Source organism: Aricia agestis, chromosome 7 (genome assembly GCF_905147365.1).
Source record: "Aricia agestis chromosome 7, ilAriAges1.1, whole genome shotgun sequence".
In the NCBI taxonomy this organism is placed as follows: domain Eukaryota; kingdom Metazoa; phylum Arthropoda; class Insecta; order Lepidoptera; family Lycaenidae; genus Aricia; species Aricia agestis.
This window is the reverse complement of record NC_056412.1, coordinates 8999176-9006081: the sequence shown is the minus strand read 5'-3', so window position 1 is coordinate 9006081 and position 6906 is coordinate 8999176. Positions and strand designations below refer to the sequence as shown.

The 6906-nt window shown below is 32.3% G+C and overlaps 1 long non-coding RNA gene across 1 annotated transcript; it reads left to right on the top strand.

Moving 5' to 3' along the window:
• Positions 1–6095: 6095 nt before the first annotated feature.
• LOC121728972 lies at positions 6096–6634 on the top strand. The gene is made up of 2 exons (XR_006035902.1): positions 6096–6242; positions 6483–6634. It is a non-coding gene; the product is annotated as an uncharacterized LOC121728972 (long non-coding RNA).
• Positions 6635–6906: the final 272 nt, after the last annotated feature.

Genomic DNA, 6906 nt, shown 5'->3' with positions numbered 1-6906 from the left:
TATGTGTACTTTAATATTTAATAATAATATTAAAATAAAATAAAAATTTAAGGGGGCCTCCCATACAAAAATCACTGTGGTGGTACGGAACTCTTCGTGCGCGAGTCCGACTCGCACTTGGCCCATTATTTATTTGTATTTTTTTTACTAATTGGACTCGCTCATGAATACACATACCGTTTTAGAGCAAAATAGGCCAAAAATTGTGATTTTTGTATGGGAGCCACCCTTATTTTTTTATTTTAATATAATATTATTATTAATTATTAAAGTACACATATAATTAAGGCCTTGGTGAAAATTTCAAGAGCCTACCTGTTGCCGTTATTGAGATAGAGCAAAAAATCACGTTTATTGTATGGGGCCCGCGCGGCGGAATTGTGCTATGACGTCACACCGTTACCGGGCACCCGCGTCGTATAGTTGCAACTTCTTTTGCTTATAAATCGGAAACTAATTAACGTATCCAAGTAATGCTTTCACTAATATTCTTTATTTTTGACAGAGAATGTGGACTGCTAATAATAAAAATAAGGTAACATTCTCCATTATGTGCATTGACTGAGTACTTTTAATAAATGTTATTTGGCATTTTTGCATGTAATATCATAATTAAATTTATCATTATATTATGATAACTGGTAATTAATAACAACAAATGGCAATCCTTTGTCTGTGGCTCAGTTAGTTACAACTACAGTTTATAGGGTGGGTTGCACCACGTTGGAGGCGTTGTTATAGAGGTTAAGGTCATCGTCAAATATGGCGTCCATTATTGACTTTCACTAGAGATTTGACAGTTGATTTGACATTTTGTTATAGTTAAACTTAAAGTTATAGTTAATTCATCAAGCCCCATACGCTTACCGGTGAACGAGACACAATAGAATATCTATTGTGTCTCGTTTTCCCACGATCGACGGGTTAAAGTAAGTTGGTGCAACCCACCCTTAGTGTAATGCGCAATCAGCTTCTTGATCGTTTTATCCAAGAGTTTTATCAAACTGAAATATTAACAGTGAGCTTATAAAGCAGCCGGGCGAGCTAATAGAAAGTTGTAAGTGGGAGTAATAAGATGAGCCTGGCGTCTGACGGCCGCCATTATATTCGGAAGGGCAATCCTCCGATCCTTCGCGCATCAATGGATTAGCTAAAAGTATTTTATTTACGTTTATCCTTTTCCTTTATCGTATAAAAATATTTTTCGCTCGTGATATGATTTGCATCTGGCAAACGTTTTATACGTGTCGACGGTGGAAAGGCAAAAGTTACCAAGCGACACTAGGGGTCAAAATGAGTTTTTTATATATTCCGAATCAGCGAATTTTTCTCTATCGATTAGTATTAGACCTCTCAAATTCTCGACTTATCCCTTTTTGCTTCGAACCATTTGGAGAAAAAAATTTAGACATCTTTACTAGATTGAAAAATAAAACGTTTTTGTCGGTTGTTACCCGATTACCTAAATTTAGAAGCAGGTAACGGTTGTTACCTGCTTCTAAATTTAGGTAAATTGTAACCAAACGCCACTTATACGCAAAATATACAGAAATACCTTTTTTAAATAAACCAATTAATAAAGGCATTAAAATACTTTAAAAATCCGTTGGATTTTTCAAATATCTCTAATAGCTAATTTTCTACGATTTTTTAAAGAAAAAATGAATCTTAAAACGGCTCTGCTGTAATATAGCTATATGGCGCTTGGTAACTTTTGCTGCATAATGGTTGATTCTTGGAGCTGCTAGTATTTACATTTATCACAGGTATTTGTTAGCTTTACCTGGAAATTCTCGGCAAAATTAACAGTTTTATAGAATTTATTGTTCTATTTTGCTACCTGGCATTTCAGTTAAGAAAATCTGTATATATCTAGGTACAATAAACAACTTAGGAATTTTGTAGACTCAAACTTACCCAGACGCTCAAATGTAAATTAAGCTTATTATTAACAATAATTGTGTTAACCATATTGTGTAATGTGTACCCTAATAATTGTATTAGGGTACACAATATAGTTGGATGATTGGACTAATAGTAGGGGAGGTCGCGCTCATTTTAAAAAGTCATTTCATACCGAGCGAAAATCGTAACAATAATACTATTCTATTAATACATAAGAGTTTTGATCGTCGCCTACTGCAGTATGGGTGGAATAAAAATTGAGAGTATCTCAAAGTTGTTGTTGGAAATCGTATTGAATTGACATTAAAAAGATCCCAATTATTCGCACCCAATAAAGGTCATATTATCTAGATTATACACGTTTAGGTTTGGTAGGTGCTATTTTAGTTTTAGTATCTAACAACAGATGGCGCTTTTTAAATAAAATGTATATAATTCTTCTTGACAAATATTGACTATCGAATTAATTCCTTAAAATTGCTATGTGAGACAATTTTATGATTAATTCAAACGAAAATCGCCGTCAGCTGCATATTTGCAGGTGGAAATGTCGTCTACGCGACGCCCTAGGATACATTGAGCGCGAAGTAGGGCTATATTGGTTAAAGCTTATATCGCTGGCTGACGGGCTTTCCACCCGCATATTAACAACTGACGGTGGTCTTTATTATTAAAAAGGTATCAACATTCACCTGTATAAATTTTGTACGGTATGAAATGACTTTATATTTTAATTTTTTTAACATAGTTCAGTAACGCGACTGACGTTGAATCCCCCGTCTGCGATACGGCTGACGGTGCATTTTTGGTTAAGCATGACCTCAATAATCATCCATAAAATTTTCATTCGGTATAAAATCACTTTTCGCAATTATTTTTTTTACAACTTTGAAATACTCTCAGTTAACATCCCACCACGGGTGCGGCGACTGACGCTGATTATATTGATTGATAAATATTAAGCTACCGGTGGACAAAAATTTGGTCGGTATGAAATGACTTAGCAAACGATAGCTTTACCTCCCCTACTATATGTAACACCTTTCAAAATAGTTCATTTACACTTATAGGTCTCGGGTGATATTGGATTCACTCCCGTGCGAAGTATTACAGGAATTATCGAATGCTGACTTCGACTTTGTGGGAATATTGGAAGGTGAAATTCGAATTAAACACAGGCCTTGATACAGGTAGAAATAACTGTAGCATGATTCAGTCCTCTAAATTCGTACTTCAAAATTCGTACTGTAGATTTATCCTCCTGTATTTATCAGATAAGAAAGTGTTATTTTTGACTAAACTTGATGACGTCCGCAATTCCGTTGCGACAAAATTTGTTTATCGCGTGAGAGCCGTAGGTACATTTTTCTGGGATAAAAAGTATCCTATGTTCTTTCCCGGGACTTACAGTATATGTTCATACTCCACAAAATTAGTGTTTAATTGTTTTTATATGATGACAGCGTTATAAGTTCCTTTTTCGGCACTTTTTTTCATTTAAAGCGTATATTAGTGATCGAAGTTTAAAGCCTTGTTGAGCTCAAGATTATCGTTAAATATGGCGTCTATTATTAGCTTTAACCAAAGATTTGATATTTTGCATTGTAGTTATAGTTAAAGTTACTGTTAAAGTAAGTTGGTGCGACCCACCTTTAGGGTCGGTACCTTGTACAACAGATTGATCTTTATGAAGTTCGACGTTAGTTGCAATGAGGATTGCCAGGTCGCTTCACCAAAAAGCCGGACAAAGCAGCCAGTTTGGCCGGACATTTGTACAAAAAAGTCCTGCTATAGCAGAGTAGTTATGATATTTTGTAGTCATTATTTATTACCACTGTTTGTAAACTTTTTACATAACATTAGCTCTATCACATTTGTTTCATAGCAAGAAATAAAAGTTTAGGACTTTAGTTTTTTGCTTTCTGGGGAAAAACATTCATAATTATGTAACCGAGTTATTGCTCCTTGCTTATTTGTGACTACCTCTACCCTTTCCCTTGCCTACCCTCCCCTATTCCTTTCCCTACCCTCCCCTATTCCCTCTTAAAAGGCCGGCAACGCACCTGCAGATCTTCTGGTGCTGCGAGTGTCCATGGGCGACGGAAGTTGCTTTCCTTCAAGTTGCTTTATTTCATAAAAAAAAGATAACATCTTAAATTATTAAATTGTCAAAGTATATTGGTCAAATGTTTTGCTTTTTTTTTAAGTTTTGCTGATTGATGTAATGTGTTCGTGTTATATATTCTTTTTAGTTTTTTTAATACTAACTTGTTTGTGAATTGTGATATTTTGTGATGTTATTAATATTCAGTTCTCTTATTGGTTACTTTTTTACATAATAATAGCAGCTCGATAGTGTTCAAATTACTTAAAACAGTTGGCGGACTCTTAGTTTTGATAATCTGTAGTAAGTATATTAATATCTAATTTAACACCCATACTATTTTGGTAGATAATTATATTATTATTAACTTGGTAGTATTATATTGTAATATATTGTAATAATATATATTTATATGATAAGTATAGTTTATTACATATTTTATTAGTATAATTTATATAATATACATGATGTATGTTTTTTTCTTCTTGACTGGCACCTATGTCAATTTTGTTTCTGTATCGCCCAAAGGTTGACTGGTAGATAATGCCATAAGGCATTAAATCCACCGCTGTACTTGTATATGTGCATAAAGATTTAAATGAAATTAATAATAAATAAGTAAAAGCTGCTAATATAAGGTAAAAAAAATAATACGAAAGGTTAGTGGCAGCCCTGATACAAATTTTTAAAAATAATTTTCTCAAAATATAGGCCCAAGTTGAATGTGATATTTTTGTGGGTGATAAACCTTAGTGTGAGGAATCTTTTTGTGCTAGACAGAGGTTCTACTTCGTGCTGGAAAAATAATAATAAAATAAATACTGATTTCGACAAATTATTTTTTGTTCATGGCATTTTTCAACATTTTGAATTTAAAATATCTGCATAATATGTATCGAGAAAGGCTTCATAAAACTGCAATACAAATTTATTTACTTATTTATTTGTTCAGTTTTTATACATTTTTTTCAGTATTTTTACTGTAAAGGTCACGAAAATTTAAATATTTTTTTATAAATCAATTATTGAAAATTGACACATGGGAGTTCTCCTCTTGCATTTGGAATTATGTTTTTAGTATATATATTCAATAAAAGAAGGATGTCACTTTTTAGGGAGGAAAAAACACTGTGGGACGTCTGGCAACCCTATGACAGCAATGTACTGTACTCTACTGATATTTTATTACACCAAATACAACGATGTTATTTGTACAACGAGCAGATCGTTTAAATTCTAGTCGCATAACGTCATACTTTATTACTGAGTATATATCAAGTTTAATTAATACTTGTCATATAATATTGTTATGATGCATCACATTATTATGCGTATATTAAACGTTATAATATGAGTAGGTACTTCAAGGTACAGTGAGTAGCATTTTTTTAAAGAGCCCGGTACTTTCTTCGCTACGTGTAAAGTGAAATAAATTATTATTTTTTAACAAAAAATTTAATCCGACTTCCAAGGTAAAAACGTCATCTTAAAATGATCTAAAAAGTATTAAATAATTCTTATTCTTCATTAGTGCCTTTTTCAAAATTCGATTAAACCTCAACTTATTCTGTACTTACTCAATTTACTATTACTTTTTAGATCATTTTAAGAATATTATTTTTACCTTGGAAGTCGGGTTCAATTTTTTGTTAAAAAATAATAATTTTACTCTTGATTATGAATATGAATAGATATTAAAAATAATAATTTTGGTCTTGATAAATTACACCCCTAAAGGGATAAAATAGGGGATGAAAAATTGTACATAATAATACTGATCCTAATAAATGCGTTGTTGATTTACTGCCGCGGCACTCAGAGTGGAACATTAATTACTTAAATGTAATTAATTAAAAAAAAAATCATATGCCCAATGCATAATCTGTCAAACTCTTCATTAAATGTCTCTGAGTACGGTGGTATGCGTATTTAATTTTATTATTAATCTCGATTAAAACAACATATTGTCGCGGACGAAATTCCGGGTAACTTGATATACTTATTATTAGAATAATATTATGTATCATGATGTTGAAATTTAAACCCGATCTGTTTTGCGCTACTATATATAACGTGGTTTGGTGTAGAAAATCATTATCATTAGTTATCCACTTGTAATCTATACAACATCCGCAACGACTACAGACGCAACATGAACTTCTTGAAGATATTGTCCACTTTCGTCTTTGGTCTGATTGTGGCCGCTGGTGTCGTGCAAGCTGACCCCGAGCCCGTAAGTATTTTAAATAATAATCCATACACATATAAATAATTTCCGGCAAAAAATGCAATACAAAATAACTAAAGTTGTAAAAAGTATTAAATGTTGAAACATCAGTATTCAGTTTCTATTTCATTCTGTATTTCGAGTTTTATCTTGTCAAACTTATCATTAAATCAAAGTTAAGTAATCATCAATTAACGTCTCTTAGTAATACCGTAAGACGTTTCTAATAATTTTGTGTTGTTTCAGAGCAAAAACATGTACATGCCAAAAGGCCAGCTTGGGTCCGGTGGTATGAAAAATCTTGGACGCTAAATTATTATTATTTACTATAGATCACAAACGTTGATATTGGCTTATGTATTACTTTAAATACTTAATAAATATTAATATTGCCTAGATATTTTTCTTTAAAATAAAACTATTTTATACTAAAGAGGATTTATCTATATATTAATACGTGAGCAACAAACTTTCACCCCCTTTTGACGAAAAATGAGGAAACGTAGACTGCATGAAATTTCGCACAATTATAGTTTTTATGGAGAAGGAGTGCATCGACCCAATTTTGTTTTAAAATTATGCTTTTATCATACCTATTAAACATTACACACACTACAATGTGCACACTACGACATTTTGAATGACAAGCATTATTAACGTTACACTACGA